General features: G+C 39.0%; 1 long non-coding RNA gene across 2 annotated transcripts in view; it reads right to left on the minus strand.

The window, feature by feature from the left end:
• The window catches only part of LOC131479809 (uncharacterized), a 62541-nt gene that overhangs the window by 21810 nt on the left and 20905 nt on the right, over positions 1-19826 (minus strand). Inside the window, exon 4 of one of the 2 annotated variants that reach the window (XR_009245105.1) lies at positions 6833-6926. This is a non-coding gene — a long non-coding RNA (uncharacterized LOC131479809). Of the gene's footprint in view, positions 1-6832; positions 6931-19826 lie in introns of both variants that reach the window. The other variant, XR_009245103.1, reaches the window with a different exon arrangement.

The following is a 19826-nucleotide window of genomic DNA, read 5'->3' on the forward strand; positions in this document are numbered from 1 at the left end:
AAAGTGAAGTTTAAGTAATTTACTGAAGTTGCAGATTCTGCCAATTTTATTTTTTTATTTATACTTATTTTTGCTTACTTGAGAGGTGGAGAGAGAGAGAATAAAGAATATTCCCCTGCACTGGTCTATTCTCCAAATACCCATGAGAGCTAGACATGGGTTTTGCCATAACTGGAAGGAAGGAATTCAATCAAGGTTTCCCATTGGGAGGGTCAGAATTCCTTTAACAATCACTGCTGCCTACCATGCTCTTCATTTAACAGTAAAATATTGCCGGAGACCAGCTCCAGCTGACTGAGAGCTTGCAAAGGATGTGTGGATCGGCAAGACTGTAAGAGGAAAAGATAAGACACGGACCACTATGGCTTGATGTTCATAATGGACAACTCAGAAAAGTTGCCTTCTTTATTTATACACAAATCATCACAAACTTTTGCACAATATCCAATTGTTTCATTTTTACATCATGGTTAAAAAATGCAAAAACAATCCTAAAACATATTATTTACTTTAAAGAAAACATTTTTGGCAAACCATTACTTATTGAAATCTGCAGTGACCTGGCTAAAGCCAGGAATTCCACGGTTGGCAGCACATGCAGTTACATAGTGAGAAGTAGTTTACTTATACTCAAAATTAGTCTTATACTCAAAATCAATTTCTACTAAACACAAACTAAGATTGATTAAAATATTATTAAAAGATTATTGAATTAAAAGATTATAAATGAAAGGATCTTATAAAAGCATATAACATAGATTCTTTGCTAAATCTTATAATCAAGTCATGCATTAATTACTGTCACCTTCACCTAGTGCTGATTCAATTGTTTTTTGTTCTTTTGTTAAAGGGCAGTGAAAGGGATCAAGGCAGCTCAGCCAACCTACAGAGGGCCTTTACAAAAAACTTCCTTTTATCTATATAAACTGTTTTCTTTCCCTTAATATAAGTGCCAATATAAGACAAAAGTTTTTATAAACTGATTTCTTTCCCTAAACATAAGTGCCAATATAAGATATAGATTTTAAACCACTTTGAGGGGGTTCACATTTGTTTCCCTTTAGAAGATGCTGCATATACTTTTGCTTTCTATGGTGAGAAACTAGAATACGTCATATCATGTGTTGTAACAGTTCGAGGCGCATGGTAAACAAACTCTTTGTACCTCCATTATTGCCATCTGTTCCAAGATATTATCAAGCCATTTCTTAAGGAAAACATTACTTATACTAGGGCAAATTCCAGGACAAAAGTGGGCACATAACAGGATGTTTGGAGACATTGTGGGCTCAATTGTACTATTGTATACTTTTAGCTATGTGTCATAGCCTTACGTTGCTAAAGATGTTTTTATCATATCATGATTGATCAATCTGAAGTGTCATACCCGTTACAGGAATCACTTCACATAAGCAGAAAAACAACAACACCCTCAGGAGAATTCTATGAAACATCAGAGAGGTGATTGAGTGTCCATACAATGGGCTGAGGCAGCAATGAGGTGACCAGAGACATTCCGCCGGGCCTTGCCTCGCTGCTAGAAACTCCTTGTAGCCTTGCTAACCAAGGAGCAGTGCTCATCACACACCCATGCCATCCGACCCAACTGCATGGCTCCCCACAAAATATAATGAGAATTGGGCCCGGCGGCGTGGCCTACCGGCTAAAGTCCTCACCTTGAAAGCCCCGGGATCCCATATGGACGCCGGTTCTAATCCCGGCAGCTCCACTTCCCATCCAGCTCCCTGCTTGTGGCCTGGGAAAGCAGTTGAGGATGGCCCAATGCATTGGGACACTGCATCCGCGTGGGAGACCCGGAAGAGGTTCCTGGTTCCCGGCATCGGATCGGCGTGCACCGGCCCGTTGCGGCTCACTTGGGGAGTGAAACATCGGATGGAAGATCTTCCTCTCTGTCTCTCCTCCTCTCTGTATATCCGGCTTTCCAATAACAATAAAATCTTTAAAAATATATATATAATGAGAATTAGAGCCAGGACTTGTACCCAGACTCTGCTACATGAGGCATCTAAGCAGTGTCAACTACTAAGCCAAATGCCATATAATTTCAAATACAATTTAGAGTGTCTAAAGTTTTTGTAATTGGTTAAACCTCATCAACTCTTACTGACTAGAATTGCTCTATTTTATCATGAATTATAACACATATTCTGGTAATATTTTCCTGTTTATGCATTATCTGGACATTTCCATTTTGATATTCAAAATAATCATTTCCTTTTGATTTACATTAATACTAAATCATTGTGTGTGTGTGTGTGTGTGCGTGTGTGTAGAATAAGGGGACAGAAATGTTTCACAACAGGGTGAGTTGCAACTTACAATAGCAGACTCCCATATTGGAGTACTGGTTTGATTCCAGGCTTCTTCACTTCTCACCCATCTCCCAGCTAAAATATTCTGGAAATCAATGGGTGATGACCCAAGTATATAGGCAACTGCCACTCACATGGTGGACAGATACAGATTTCCATGCCCATGCTTTCAGCATGGCCCAGCCTTGGCTTTTGATTTTGAGAGTGAACCAGCCCATGGCATATTCATTCTCTCTCTCTCTCCATCTTCTGCCTGATAAAAGACTTTTATGTGTTTTTAAAAAATAATCAATGTGATACACTTGCACTCATCAATGAAAAAAAATTGTAAATATAAACTGAAAGGTTCAAATGTCAAGAATTGTGCTGAAAATACACTGACAGGAGAAATCATAAGGGAATGAGGAATGTCTACATTATAGGAGCAGCTGAACTAAGAGTCAGCAAGAAAGTAACAGAAAAATATGACTCATCAAAGTCTCAGCTCTTTAAGATCTTTAATGTTGGAGAATTTTACATAATTCACAAAACCTTTTCAACTTCTGCTTACTAAATTGAAAAACAGCTTTGACAACAGTTGCCTTTAAAAGTTGTTAAAAAGATTTAATATAATTCTATTAGTTCAGTATTTCGGGAAAAAGTTATAGAAACTTGTACACTTGCATATGATATCACTTTTATCATTCTAATTGGACTGTTCTAATAAACAAATCTAAATTTAAATTCTTTGTTTTTCAGTCTAATTACAACAACACTCTGTGTGGTTATCATCTCAGTTCTTTTGCTCTCTCTTTTAAGTAGGTAGTGAATCTCTTTATAGTCCTGATCGTAGTGTTATAATCTTCTGGGGTTGGACAGAAAAAAATCTTTTCTTCAACTTCTAAGAATATTTTTTATCACATACCTTAGAGTATTTCCATGACACAATTTGGTATCAAATGCCTTTGCATTTATTGAAAAATTTTGTTTTTCCTTACATATTAAAAAATGGTTTGATTACTATGTTCCAAACACAATACTAGGGTGAGGGGTACAGCTAAGATAGGAAATATAATGCTTATATTTTTGAAAGATATAGTATGCTTGGGATATAGCTATGATTTTCAAGTGGATGAGGATGCCAAGAAAACAGGCAGCAATTAGGAATTTCTTTCCTGTTACAATTTAATATGTGGCATCTGTAAATGAGAATATTAAATTAAACTTAACTTGTTGACAAATTCAGGTGATAAGCCTGAACATCACAAGAGACATAACAAAAAAATGACAAAATTATGCAATCTACTAATTTTGAAAAGGTACAAACAAGAACATACAATTAAAGGACTGTGATTTTATATACAGTTCTGTTCAAACTAAAGTATATAGACAATGCTATATGATTTATGTATAATAAGGGTTGACTGATTCTGGCTTCCTGTTTGGGAAATTAATACCCTCTATTAGTAGTTTCCATATCAGTAATGAACATGAACTTTATTTAATTTAACAGAGCTCTTAAGCCATTTCCTCAATTCTGTTCCCTTATTATGTGTGAGTCTTATTTTCCATTTTAGAGGTTAAAATACTCTGGAAATAACAGATTCCTTCAAGTCACTTGCTCCAACAAGGATTTTATTATTTTTTCCTAAATAAATATTGTATTTATTTCTCCCAGTTTTCCCTCCTGAGCAGCCTAACTTCGGGTCATTCTTCCATTACCATGTAAGTTCCCTCCTGTTATCCCTGCTTCCATCTTTTTTCATGCTGCTTCCTGCGTAATTTTGCTGTGTCATAGTATCAATCACATTTTACTTTTTAGTAAGATGTTTTGGTCCTCAAATGTCAATAAAGCTTGTCCTACTGAGTGGTATTTTAAATATGCATTTGGTTTATGCATACTTATCTTCATAAAACAATTCAATTTAATTGACATCAAGGACAATAAGTAACATCAGATACAGGGACTCAAGAAACTTAAATACCAAGTCTGAAAAGTCACAAACAGCAATGGAGGGGAAAGCTGTAGGTGCATTGCTGAGAAATTATCAGATGAAGCTACAGAATCCCTGATGAAACCTACAAAGCCAGGTTTATATTTATCATAATCAGTTCAAAAAAAGCATCGGTCATATCCAGGGAGCTTGGGTCATGTAAGCTTAAAGAAACCTTTCAATTCTTGCTCCGCAAATCTTTCAGTTGCTGTGACTTTTGAAGTTGAACATGATGAACTAGGGGAAAATTCACGAAAATAAAAGATGAAGATGAAGAATATTGGAAGAGGTATTTCAACCAACATTAACCAGACCAAATTCCATCAAAAAAGGAATGCCTGGGTTTTCTGATCATCAGAAACTGTCAAGCAACATAAAATTTAATTTTGGAAATATCCATGATCAAGATAATCAAATGACACACTTTGAAATTCAAGTGTAGAATGGATGAAAGATTACAGAAAAATTTATCCTATTATTTTTTTAATATAAAAAGAACAGATTTTATGCATTCTATAAACACAGTTCCAGGAAGACAGCCACACTTTCCTCACTTTGCTGCTGAAACCTGAAATACCTTTCTTCCCTCTCTCCATCAGTTTTCATAAATACATTATTTTAATCCATTCTATATTTACAGGCTTAATTTTCCATTAATCGTTACATTCAACAACTGAGAAGTAGGAAGATTAATTTCCACAGGAGCATAAACTCTACCCAAAAGTAAGCATTTGATGCCACACATTATCAAAGAGAACATGATATTTGTCTTTCTGAGACTGGCTTATTTCACAAATTGTTCCCTACCAAATAACACAATCACCCCACTTGTGGGGTATTTACTCAAACAAAATAAAATCAGCCTATGAGACAGCAATTTGAGCCACCCTGCTTACTATAGCTCAATTTACAAAGGCTAAGATATAGAATCATTTAAATGTCCAACACTTGGTGACTTCATAAAGAAGGTGTGGTATATTTACATTGTGGAACACTATTCAGTCATAAGGAAGAATGAAATCCTGTCTCTTGTAACAAAATGGATGTAATGGAAAAGTTCCATTTTTCAAAAAAAATAAGAATATCTTTGGAGCCACCTTTTGCTTTCTTCATTTTTTTGGAGATAGAATATAAACTATCCAATGAGAATTTGAGTTAACATATGTTCTATATACAAATTTCAGACATTTGCTAAATTTTATCATTTCAATGACTAGTTTCCAAAATCACTAATAATTAAGAAGTAATAAATGATACCTTCTTAAGTTTTGCGTAAGTTTTACTTTAAGCAGATTAAGGGAAAGCAAATTATTTTTGTATTTTTTTTAAATGTGAAGGTTTATTATCTTAACACATTTGTCACCTAAACTGTCAGATTCCAATGAGCTGCTGTTTAAAGAGATGGAGTGTTTCAGTGAAAAAAAAAAGTTGTACTAAACTAGTAACTGCAATTGGATTGGATATTTTAAAGTATGCCTTTCCTACCCTGGGCATTTGTCTTACTTAAAGTCATCATAAACTAAGTATGACATTGATATCAGTGGATAATGCCTAGAAGTTTTTGTAAGTAAAAACTTTTGTGTAAACTATCAATATTTTAAATAGTCTACTTCACCTTAGTAAGACTTGTCTACCTTAATGTACCTTCCAAGTTCAACCATCTGCTCACAAAGTAACAGTAGTTAGAATCTGTGTGTCTCTCGCTTTTTATTTCCTAGTTCCTATAAGTATTTCCATCAGAACTTGAGGCAAGTCAGAAAGAAGCCAATATTTCTTTTTTTTTTTTAATTCAAACCAAAAAAATTTAGAAGCACATATGGATTGAATATTTGGCTGTCTTTTCTTTTTAAAAGTTACAAATACCACAAAGAAAACAAAGTTAATGTTGATTACAAACAGTAAACAAGACATACTCTCTATAACTTTGCACCATATAAATTACATGAAATATTTGAATTAAACTTACTACGCTATTTCTACTTAATAAAACTGTACGGTTTATTTTAAATACATACATATTGACTTGTGGCCTTTCAGAAACACATTTTATGTACAGAAATAGAAAATGTATTTCCAGAATCTCTGTTACATTTATATATTTTGGATGTTTGTTTTACATTTTTGTACTGCATATGATCTTTTATTTGAAAGTGACAAGATGTCACCGTTAAGCCCATGTTTAAAATCATAGCTTCAGAAAGAGAGACTAGTGTAATGATTCCCTTGAAAACTCCTGCAGTATCCAATTTGGGCCAGCTTAAGACCTGGTTACTGATGGTGACCACTCCCTACATTCTTCAATTAACTTGTGTGTAATTCTAACTTGTGTTCGCCTATGTTTGCACCTATAACAATCCCCAAATGAAAAATGGAAATTGTGTATGAAACTATTAGTTCTCACAGATTTCTTTATAACATAGTACAAGAAATTCACTTACTTTAATGCAAGCAAGCCATCTATTTTTCTCTTTCCAGTTTACTGAACTTAGAATCCGCCCAGGTTGGTGACTGCAATGAAGCTCATACCTCCTGGTTTTGAATTGGAGCACCAGCAGTTGTTACTGTCTTGGAGTAAGCCAGTGGGCAGAAGATGTATGTGTGGGTCCCACTCTCAGGGACTCTGCCTTGCCAATAAAAAAAATTAAATAACTTTTTTAAACAAAAATTAAGGCAAAACAACTACTTTGCAGATTTGCAAGAACAGAAAACTTGGTGCTAGAAGAATCATCACGCAAAAAATAAAGAAAAATGTTATGATGAAGTCCTGTGGTTACATGTAATAATTTGGTGGCAAATAAATGGCAAATGCCAAAAAAATCCCTCTGCAATATATTCTATTTTTCTGAGCCAAGTGGAAGTAATTAGCCTTATGTAAAGATTACAGAGAGAACAGAAATGTCATTACTAAAATATGTAAATTTCTCAAACTAAAAAAAAATGCAAGCACAAACTCCAGCTATGTTGTTTGATTTATTTCTATGTGAAAGGCATGTCCACAGAGAAAAGGATAGATACAAAGAGAGAGAGATTATCGTTCTACTGGTTCACTCTGTAGGCAGTGGGGCTGAATGGATCCAATGCCAGAAGCCAGAAATTTGATCTAGTTTTCCCATGCAGATGCAAGAACCCAAGATTTTGAGCCATCTTCCTCCACCTTTTCTAGGCCATAAGCAGGGAACTAAATGGGAAGTGGAGCAGCCCACATTGGAACCAGTGCACATGTGGGATATTGGTGCTTAGAGCTGGAGGATTAAACTGTTGATCCCTGGTGTCAGCATCAAACTTAAGCTATTTCAAAGGACTTGTGTATTTGTCAATACAAAGGAAATGATGCACTCTTCTATTATGTGTAACTTTAAAAAGGCAGAATTGCCACCTGCTCATATTTTGTGTGTGTGCAATATTGGAGTCTTTACCTACATGCACAGTGACCTTGAAATCCTACCACACTCTTAACAGGATCCAGCCTTCAAGTTTCTGGGTGAGACATAACACACAGATAGGATGAGAGTTTCAGCATTAGCCCTTTTAACAGGCCTGGAACAGCTGACCTCACATTTTCCAGGTCCCTTCAGCTCAGTAAGCTGCTGCTTAAATTTCTTTGCTGTTTCTTCCTCTTCCAAATGATATGTAAATAATGCTTTTGTTCCTGCTCTTATGATTTTTAATCCTCTTCTCTCTATAAAGTCTCTCCTGTGGTTCCTTTATTTCTTATTGATTTAAATATAACTCACCTGCCTTAATCCCTAATAATTTCTCATTTCTCAGATTCCTCTGAGTTCCATATCTATGTATTCAACTACCTACTATGTAGGTTTTATGGCTCAACATATTAAAAATTGCATATAAAATGAAATATTATCCCACCACAAAGTAAGTTTGTTCCCCCCTGTTAATATTAGAACATGTTTAGCTCTTTTAACGAGAGTCTTTCACACCTTCATATCCTTTCCCATATGTACAATGGTGTGTCACCCACAATCCAATATTTAAAATTCAAGGTTTGTTTGATGATCATTCTTCACGGAGATCTTTTATGATTACGCAATTACACCATGTCCTCTGACATTCTCTCAGACTCACCTGTTCATTCCATATAATTTGTTCCAAGTTGTAAATATTTTACTTATTGGCTATGGCTTTATTTGCTTCCTTTATCTGATTTTAAATTTGTTTTTTCTTATATTTAATATCATAATAATTTAAAGTTTATAAAACAAAAATTGCTTTTTAAAGATTTTATTTATTTTTATTGCAAAGTCAGATATACAGAGAGAAGGAGAGACAGACAGACAGATATTCCGTCCGATGACTCACTCCCCAAGTGACCACAACAGCAGGTACTGCGCCAATCTGAAGCCAGGAGCCAGGAACCTCTTCCGTGTCTCCCACGCGGGTGCAGGGTCCCAAAGCCTTGGGCCGTTCTTGACTGCTTTTCCAGGCCACAAGCAGGGAGCTGGATGAGAAGCGGGGCTGCCGGGATTAGAACCGGCGACCATATGGGATGCTGGTGCTTTCAAGGCGAGGACTTTAGCTGCTAGGCCACCGTGTCGGGCCCAATAAAACAAAAATTATTTTATAAATTTATGTTGTATAAAGTTTCCATAGACCTCATACTCAGCTTACCCTATGGTTAACATCTGGTATTAATATTATAGTAGTCTAATAATTATGTCACAATCTAATGACATCATCCATTTCACAAGAGCAAATAGTGGAATCTTTGAATACTTAGAAAAAAGTGTTCCAAGACACTATTAAAGATACTAGAGTAAATGAGGATTTCCCTACCCAAAACTTTGATACATCTGTTCTAAAATTTAGGAAACCTCAAAATGTAAAAAGCTAGGCCCGGTGTGGTGGCCTATTGGTTGAAGTCCTTACCATACATGCTCTGGGATCCCATCTGTGCACTGTTGTGTGTCCAGCTTCTCCACTTCCCTCCCAACTCCCTGCCTGTGGCCTGGGAACACAGTGGAGGATGACCCAGGGCCTTGAGACCCTGCACATGTGAGAGACCTAGAGGAGGCTCTTGGCTCTTGGATCTGGATAGGCTCAACCATGGCTGATGAGGCTATATGAGGAGTGAATCAACGGATGGAAGATCTTTCTGTGTCTGCTCCTCTCTGTGAATCTGACTTTCCAATAAAAAAGAATAAATCTAAATCTATATATTTATATGTTATATATATAAGCAGAGAAGTATTACAAAGTAAGTACTTTAACAATAGATATCAACTATTTAATATATTTATAACTAATTGTTTTGTGGCTAGCAATTCACTTAGTCTTCTCCATTATTACACGTGACTGTGTCAATGATTTGACTCAGGTGTTAAAAGAGAAGTGGGGAATGTTATGAAGCGCAGCTAGTGATCGCTCCTTCACCTTTCCTTGTATACTCTTCCCTGCTCCGTCCTAATTTGGCCAGGATGTTGGATGCAGATGAGTCCAATTAGTCTTTTTAGCTGCAAGCCCAGTTTCTGTTCCTGCCCATCCCAATCAGCGCCAATTAACTCCTTAACTCACAATACTTATGTATTCACTCCTGCCCACTTGTGACTTACCTACCAACTGAGAGGGGATGGAATCGCATTGTTGTGTAATCGTGTAATCACTCCCCTCACAAGCCCCTTTAAAAGGCCTGTGAAGCAGGGACTCACTCTCTTTCTGGTCAGGTGTTTACGTGACTCTGGCACCTCGACTCTTGGCTGATCCAGGACAGGTAATCCCCTGAGCATGGTCCTTGTGTACTGCTGAGATGGGACTATGGATGTAGTAACGTTGTTTCTGGTTTGTGTACTATCAGGAGTTCCAGGAGAGATGAGGCCTAGCAGTAGTGGAATGTGGGCAGAGAAGCAAAGGAAAGGTGAATGTCTGCAGCTTTGTAAGTGTGTCCAGGTTATTCGTTGCATGTCTCTCAGGATAACTTATACTGTTGGGGAAGCTGGGACATAGGTCTTCAGCTTAACAGATGGACTTAAGGGTCATGACCATTTGTTCCCCTTTGGATTATGTTTGGTTGGATCATGATTGGTTGGATTGCCATATGGTCTTTTGATCTGCTATTTCTAGTATGTTCTATTATCAGCAGCTTGGTTAATAAAGACTCCTTAATAAAACCTTAGACATGTCTGGTGTGATCTCGCTCGCATCCCGCAACATCCATGACTTTCACGGTAGCAATTTCTATAATGTGTATTTTACTATGTACAATTCAAAAATAAAGAAACTGTGTGGTAAGTCAATGCCTTACAGGTTAAAAGTGGAAAGTATAGGATTTAAGAATAGATGACTTTCAGACCTATGCCAAATGATACCAATTTACTCTAAAAATTTACCAATCTGCCTCTATATATAGTTATCTAAAAAAAGTTTGATTTGTAAAAATGCAGATCACTAGTAAATTTTCAGGACAGTGTCTGTGGCAAAAAATAAAATGCAACCTTTCTGGGTCTGACAAATCCTCTCAGTCAACTCACAATGAGAGCATTTTTTTCCCCTCACTGCTTTAAGTGGACTGTTCCTGTCCAGTCCTTTCTGATTAAAAGAATCCATTTAATCATTCTCAGCATAGTCTTTGCACATCCATCCATCCATTAGTCATCTCCAGAAGCTCTACCAGCAAAATACATATCATCAAAGATGACAAATTTGGAAAACTTATAAACTTGGTTTTAACTGCTTTATGCTTTAATATGGCCCTTAAGAAATTTTAGAATTAGTGATACCATAAAGTGTTCATTTAATTGGAACATTAACATAAAGATTCAAAGAAAATCAGTGGATATGAAATCTAATTTTTGGAATAACACTTTACCTTTTATAAAAAAAATTACAAAGAAACAATTCTTTTGTATAATACTAACATGTTATTTTCAAAGGCAATGTCCATATCTAGCATTTTCTCCTAATTGAAAAATGAATGTATAATAATGGAATAAAAATTAATCTAAGCACTGCTCGTGTAAACATCAGCATTTATAACATATATTTGTTTCCTTTAAATCCAACTTAAGTATTTGGAAACACTGCTGATGATTACTCAAATAGTTCTATGTTATTAAAGTATTTAAAAAATCTTTCAATGTTTCTTTTTCAATTTTAAAAGCAAGCTTTAGCTTCCTATTTAGTTTAGAAATAAGCTCCTCTGAATTTTATTTTCAACATCAGTATCATTGGAAATAGAGTATCGTTACAAAAACCTTACACTTAAGTCAAAATTGGCTTACGTGGGTTTATTCACTTGAATAAACATCTTTTGTGGGGCTGAACAATATTCTTCATATAAAAAGTAACCCACTCATGGAACACTTGATATTAACTCTACAGATAGTTGCAAATTCTCTTTCTCTTTGCAAAGTCTCTTTCACCGAGACTTCTGAGTATAAAGTGAGAGATTCAGAACACTGTGAAAGTAGAAAAGATGTCCCTGTACCTTTAAATAGCTGCAACAGGGAAACAGGCCCTGTGGTATGGATGGTAAGTCATCAAATGAGACACCCTGTCTCCTACCAGAGTGACAGATCTTCAGTCCTGCCTGTTTCACTTCATGGCCCACTAGCTGCTAATTCCCACCCTGGGAGGCAATAGAGGATGACTCTTGTTATTCAGTTACCGTCGCCCTTATAGGAGACCCAGGTGCGGTTTTGCCTTGTGGCTCCAGCTTCACCCAGATCCAAGGTTGCAGGCATCGAGAAGTAAATCAGAGGATAACAGGACTCTTGTCTCCTTCTCTCTTGTTCAGATTTTCAAATAAGATGAAAAGTAAACAAATGGTGCTGGGAAAATTGCAAAGCCACATACAGAAAAACCTAGCATCACACTCCAAAATCAACTCAAGATGGATTAGACAATTAAAGGTAAACCCTAAAACTATGAAACACTAAAAAAACCACATAGGTGAAACAACCAGAGTTTAGGAACTGGAAAGGTTTCTGGATCAGACTCAGCTCAGGAAGACATTTCTACATAACAAAGCAAGTAATCAACAAACAAAAGAGACAATTTACAGAATTTAACAATAATATCTGCAGTTACACATATGATAAGAGGTTAATATCCAAAATATGTAAAGGACACAAGAAATTCAATAGCAAATTAATAATGGTTATAATATTCCCATTTAAAAATGGACAGCAGGATCTGGAATTGTGGAAACCCACTGCCTATTGCTGCCATTACACATGGGTGCCAGCTACTGTCTTGGCTGCTACATTTCTGAGCCAGCTCCCTGCTAGCGGTCTGGGAAAAGCAATAGAAGATGGATCAAGTATTTGAGCTTCTGCTACCCATGTGTGGAACTGGCTGAAGCGCCTGGATTCTGGCTTCAGTCTAGTCCAGCACTAACTGCTGCAGCCATTTCAGAAATATTTAGCAGATAAAGGATCTTTTTATCTCTCCCTCTCCACTTTCAAATAAAATAAACTTTTTTTAAAAAGTGGACAGTAAATCCAGACAGATATTTTTCAAAGGAAAGCATCCAGAGAGCCAACATGGCCATGAAAACAAAACAAATACTCCTAAACATCATTCATCACCAAGGAAATGCAAAACAAAATGGCAAGATGAACCTGAGGCAAGTTAGAATGAGTGTTACTACAGAGCCAAATGGTTGAAACAGCATGGTGGCACAGCAATTCAAACTGCCCAATCTGTTTCTGGGGAATGCCTGTGTCCCATGTGCAAGTCCTGGCTCAGCGCCCAGCTACACTGCTTCTAATCCAGATCCCCACTACTACCTAGTTGCAGGCCCTAAGTTTCTCCTACCTATGCGGGAGACTTCGATGGAATTCCTTTGGGGCCATGGCCATGGAATTGAATGCTGACAGGGCCTGTAGGGCCTAGTCTTTCATGTGCTGGGATCTCATATAGGCACTAGTTCCTGTGCAACTGCTTCACTTTCCATCCAGCTGCCTTCCTGTGGCCTGGGAAAGCAGTAGGGCATAGTGCAAGGCCTTGGGACTCTGCACAGATGTGGGAGACCCAGAAGGAAACCCTGGCTCCTGGCTTTGGATCAACTCAGCTCCAGTCATTGCAGTCTCTTGGAAAGGGAACCAGTGAATGGAAGATACTTCTTTCTGTATCTGCTTCTTTCTGTAAAACTCCACCTTTGCAATAAAAATGAATACATCTTTTTAAAAAAAGAATTTGAACCCCTATAACGTGGAACAGGACCAAGCCTCTTACTGGTCTTGCTTATTTCAAGGTGTTCTTGCCTACTCTTTATAAAATGAATTCAATGACTTTAAGGTTTGATACAGTTGATTTCACAAGTAATCTACACTCACCCATCATAAATTCTCTGAGGAGCATGGTATCACTACACAGTTAAACAGAAGTAGCAAGCATAAGTGGCCAACTGGAAACTGAGACAATAGTGATCACGCACTTACCATCCCCAGTTTGAATCCGTAACAATCTGCACCCCTAACTCCTTGGGAGCCATGGATATTTAACAAGAATTACTCAGCCCATTGCTATACACTTGTTCCTGATTAGATTTCTTTGCTTCTGGCAAACACTCAGTTTAGAGGTTCTACAGCAACACTGCTCTCTAGTTTGGGGTATTGCTCAGCAATAGTATATCCCAGTACTGGATGTTGTATCATCTGTGCCATGAACCACAAGATTCATTCTCTCTCTCTCTCCTTCTCTCTCCCGCCTCTCTCTCCATCTCCCTTTCTCTCTCTCTCTCTCATTCTCACTCTTTCACTCTGTGTGACTGTTTGTCACTTTCCTTTTATCCCTCACATTCTCTTTCCTCATTCTTCTCTTTCTCTTTTGTTCTACTTCTCAAATAAATAAATGAATAAATATTACACTTCAAAAGATGACAAGTACTAATGTGTTGAGAAAAGGGAAACTCTTCCACACCAATGGTAGGACAGTCCTTGGCTTGAGGACGTCTTGATAAATGACTGAGAATTAATGATATGACACTTTTAAATAACTTAGTATATATAGTCGATAGAATTCTACTATATTTATGACCTTGAATAACTCCATTTTAATTTATAGGCATGGGGAATTCAAACCTTGCTTGTTCTAAAAAGAGATTTACTTTTTTAACTGAAAAAGCAGAGTTACAGAGAGAGAAAGACATGGAGAAAGTAATCTTTTGTCTGCGGTTCTCTCTCAGACATGCTGCAATGGCTGGAGCTGCACGAGTATGAAGCCAGGTTCTCCCACATAGGTACAGGGACCCAAGCATTTGAACCATCCTCCACTGCTTTCCTAGGTCATCAGCAGGGAGCTGGATTGGAATTAGAACAACACAGGAACCAGTATCTAGATGGGAGGCCTACACCAGAGATAGTGGCTTTACCCACTAGGGTAAAGCATTGGCTCCATGTAAACTGCTTCTAAGAAGGAGGAGAAGGAGGCTGAGGAGAAGGAAGAAAAATGCTACTGCAAAGAAGCTAGAAAGACGAAATATTCCTCTTGACATTGTGTTACGTTATATGACTAAAAAGTGGATTTGCCAGATGTTGTTGATGTCTAATCAATTCATTTAAAAAGGAAATTACTGCTTTTTGAGATTTATAAGAATGTGCTTATCTCAGGGTCAAGAGATCAGAGCCATAAACTATAAGAAGATTTATCTCATTGGCAACGAGGAAGCAAGCACCCATCTTGGAAAACAGTTCTCAGAGTTGACAACCCCAATTCCACAACTGTAAGGAGCCTAACCCTGTCAACAACCTGATGAGAACCCAGAAGAGGTAGCATTCCAATTTTGTCCCTGGGAAATTATAAGTAGAAGACTCTGCTACAGTGCTTGTATTGCATTAATCCCATTTCTTTCTGCTCTACTATAAAATTGCACTGAAAAATCATCAGTATCACAATCAAATCTATGAAACTGTCAATTCCCTTCGGATGGGCCTATACAGATTACAAATGCTTTGAGCCAAAAAGTTCCATTCCCAGAAAATTGTCTTCATGTGCTCTAGGTGACTGGTCTCTGGAAACCTCTCACAGAACTTGTCTTCTGTGGACCTAATGTAAAGCTCAATCAATCTAGACAAACTTCTCCCATTTCATTTGTTAAGAAAAAGAAAAGTAGGAAAATATAGTCAGAGACAACGGGATTTCAAAAGAAACTATCTAAAATATTTGTGTGATTAAATACACAGGAATTTAGATTTTGATCTTCTATTTCTGGAAATTTAAAAAGGTCCTGTATGTGAACTGCCTTGGAAAGACCTGATGCACCCCTAATTTCTCACATGTGACCATGAAACCAGTAAGGATATGTGGTGCATCACACACAATTGATCCTCAAAGTATTAAAAAGATTTTTCTCATAAGAACATGTGGAGGCATAAACCAACAGAATGGCATATTCAAAGTGCTGAAATAAGACTGCTAAACAATGCTATTTAATGTTACAGAATCATGAGACTGTAGACAATATCTCAAAACAGTGCACTATATTCCTTTAAAATGTTTAGCTGCCAAGATGTGAAATGTGATTTTTCTGTACAATAAAATAACCCAAATAATTTGGTTAAAATGCAAGTGGAAAGGGCAGAGAATTAGGAGCAAGAAGACATAGGTTAAATATTATATGGGTGTACATATTGTGTTATTTATTAATATTACACATGTATTCTGAAGAAATTTTCATTTCACGGGATTTAATCATATTTAAAGATATAGTATATGAGTACTTGGTAACGCATAAGATACATAAACAATTCATGGTTACAACTCACAGAAAAGCACATTTTTGTCTAGAAATTTCTCAGAAAATGATGTTTCGTTGAAACTTATTTGTGCTTAGAAGACAGAACTGTAAAATGTCCTGTGAGACAGGACATGAAAGTGGAACGGCTCTGCGCTGCGTCCCATGGAATGCGAGAATCGATACTATGTCCATCGCGCACACAACCCAGATGACACCCAAAGGCTAGCCTTCCTTCCTCCGCATGAGTCATCTCTACATTCTCTTTAGTTTTAAGTTCTTTACTCCTACCACCACCTGTGAAGCTACTTAGATCTAAAAGGAATTCACCCATCTCAAGGAATTTGGTCAGTTATTCTCTTGGTATAGTTTAATCACCTCCCTCAGCACACAAAGCCACGTACATGCCTTCCTTTCAGAGTAGGAGGCAATGAGGCAGGCTATTTCTATAACAGACCAAATGAGAGAATTTTATTGACTTTCCTCAATGATAAATGTTTCATCTTTAAACATGTTCTCTCTACTGTTAACCCATTCATTCTTAAACTCATTGAGCTCCTGCTCTTATGGGACTACTTTGGCAAAAAATAACCAAAGACCTAAATTTGACATTAAAACCTATTGAGCTTAATAGCTATTTCATTTAATTCTCTATGGAATTCAAGGATAGACTGAGCTCACAGTTCACTTTACACTTTTAAGTGGAGGATGTGAATAGGCATTTTCATTTGGTGGTCTGGAGATAAGGATAAAAATCTGGACTACCAAGCTGCTCTGAGAGTCTTAATTGAGGGTGTGGAATAAGAAGAGATAGGACAAAGAAAGGAATCATTGGGGAAGCCATCACTTACTAGATGAGCAAAGGAAGGACAGATCAATGGACATTAGAAAAGAAGGACATTGAGATCTTCCGATCCCACTAAAATTTTGGCCACACTTTTAAGTGGGTTGCACAAGAACAACCCAATAATTTTTCTAAGTGTTGGAGAGACTACCAATGGAGAATGTCTTCCCCAGATTCATGCCTGGAGGAGGGGACAGGGAATGGCTGAAATCCCAAGTCCATTCCAAAAACCTTCATGTCTTTCCCTCTCCTTTCAAGAAGCACTCTATTGGGGACTTGCAAGATGGCCGACATAGGAAGATGGATGTGAGGGAGCTCACAGACAGAGAGGGATAGAACGCGACAAAAGCGTAAGTGGAGCAGCATAGACCTGCAGGGAGAGGAGCGTGAAGTTACCAGGACAGTGTGGAGCCAAAAAAATCCACAAAATTCGGAAGAGCAACCAGGAAAACAAACGAGACAAGGCAGGGAAGACGGTGTTCCGCTCCAGACCTGCTGAGTCACAGCCGCTGGGAGCCGCGCCGGGAGCCGCGCCGGGAGCCGCGCTGGGAGCCGCCCCTGCAGCCGCACGAGACACAGCAGCCACAGAAACCTCCGGCAGCCGCCATACCCGCCACAGACCCTGAACCGCCGCAGCCGCCAGGAGCAGCACCCACGGCGAAAGTCCTCACCAGATGCAGAGGCAGACTGCAAGAACTTGAGGTTTGAGGGAGCTGGGTAGGGGCAGCAGTGGGTCGGAGGCTCCGGGAGTTACCTCTCCAGCGGCAGGCACAGACCCTGAACATCCTTGGTACTCATCTCCCCACCCCTCCACCCCCCCCGCCCCCGGGCGACTCCAGCCTCTGGGGACACAAGGCAAGTGCCTTAAAACTGCCAAAACTGTCTTGGAGTTGACGCACAGCGGTCCTGTGCGCTGAGGAGAAAGGCAGAAGGCACACTGAATACTCCCCCGTGCCTTGCAGACTGGCACACAGCTAGGCGGTACTGACCCACAGGAACCTACACCTCTGGACTGTGCGGACCCGGGTGTGCCTCTGGGCTGGGCGGTCCTGTGCAAGCGCTGGGGCGGGCGGTCCCCTGCACTCGGGTGGGCGGTCCCGTGCTGCTGGGGTGGTCGGACCTGCGCAGGAGGCGCTTCTAGAGAGCATCTGGAACAACCCACGCCCTACAGTCCTGTGCTTGGAAAACACACCAGGAGGGCACTGCGGACCCGCGTGCAGGAGGCGTTCCCAGAGAGCGCCTGGAACCTCCACGCCCTGCAGTCCCTGACACTGGGGACACACTGAGAAAGCACCTAGAATCCTCTGTGCCCTGTGTTCCTGCACAAAGGGGGCGCACACAGAGTGCCTTCATTCCTCCACGTCCTGTGGTCTCATACGTGTAGGGGACAAGCTGAGAGTGCGTTTTGAATCTGCTGGGCCTTGGAAGTGGCGCCCTGTGGTCCAGTGTACTGGAGACGCACCAAAAGTGCCTTGAAAATTCCCGCACCCTGCTACTCCACACCTGCACGCTCGGATCTCTACAGGATAGCGCTTGGAGACCCCTCAGCAAGCTGGTGCCTGGGTCTCTCAAAAACAAACACTAGACTAGGGTGAGAATCCAGCAACATCTTGGGCCACAAATATGGGAAGAAATAAGAGAGTTAGTGACGTAGACACAGCTTGCTCCGCCCCAAAAAGCCACCATAAAGCCTGGTCAATCGCAGAGATTACAGATGAAGAAATTGAAGACGTCTCTGATAAGGAGTTCAGAAAAATAATTATAAAACTCTTCAGAGACAATGAAAAGCGATGGGACGAGCTCAAAGATTTTAAAAACCACATAATCACAGAAACAAAATCGCTCAAAAACGAGATCCTAGACTTGAAGAACAAAGTTGAGAGCTTAGCCAACAGAATTACAGCAGCAGAAGACAGGATATCCGACTTGGAAGATTCCCAGAATGAAAACAGGCAGATTATTAACCAACTAGAGTCACAACTACACAAGGCAACCAAGACGATCCAAGAGATGAACGACAACATCAAGAAGTCAAATATCAGAATAATGGGGCTCCCAGAAGGAGTGGAAAGAGAGACAGGCATACAACCAGTACTTGAGGAAATTATGCAGGAGAACTTCCAAAATATCTGGAACATGAACCCAATCCAAATTCAGGAAGGCCAGAGGACTCCCCACAGGGTGGACCCAAAACGATCCTCCCCAAGACACTTGGTAATCAAGCTACCCTCCAATGAATACAAAGAAAGAATCCTAAGGTTAGCACGAACCAAAGAGAAGCTTACATTTAGGGGCAGGACCATCAGAATCACTGCCGACTTCTCAGAACAGACGCTCCAGGCAAGAAGAGAGTGGAACAAAATCTTTCAAGTACTGAAAGAGAACAACTGCCAACCAAGAATACTCTACCCAGCAAAGATTTCATTTGTATACGAGAACGAAACTAGATACTTCCACAGCAAAGAGAAATTAGAAGAATATGCCAACACAAAACCAACTCTACAAAATCTCCTTAGAAATGCGCTACTCCCAGAGAAAAAGGAAGCAAGCCATAAGCAAGGATGGCAATCTGGGAGATCTCAATAAAGTCCATCCACAGAAACGACAATCAATTACCAACAACCTCAAAAACACAGGTATATGTCACGGCAAAATTATAATTTCTCAATATTAACCCTCAACACAAATGGCTTAAATTCATCACTCAAAAGGCACCGATTAGCAGACTGGGTTAAAAATCAGGACCCAACTATATGCTGCTTGCAAGAAACACATCTAACCAGAAGGAACTTTAGGAAACTTAAAGTGAAAGGGTGGAAACAAACATTCCATGCCAATGGACGAGAAAAAAAGGCTGGTGTGGCAGTCCTATTCTCAGATGATACGGACTTCAAAGCAACAAATGTCAAAAAGGATAGGGAAGGGCGCTACATCTTCTTGAAAGGGAGGATCCAACAAGAACCAATCGCCATTCTTAACATTTATGC

This window comes from Ochotona princeps, chromosome 3, assembly GCF_030435755.1.
Source record: "Ochotona princeps isolate mOchPri1 chromosome 3, mOchPri1.hap1, whole genome shotgun sequence".
NCBI lineage: Eukaryota > Metazoa > Chordata > Mammalia > Lagomorpha > Ochotonidae > Ochotona > Ochotona princeps.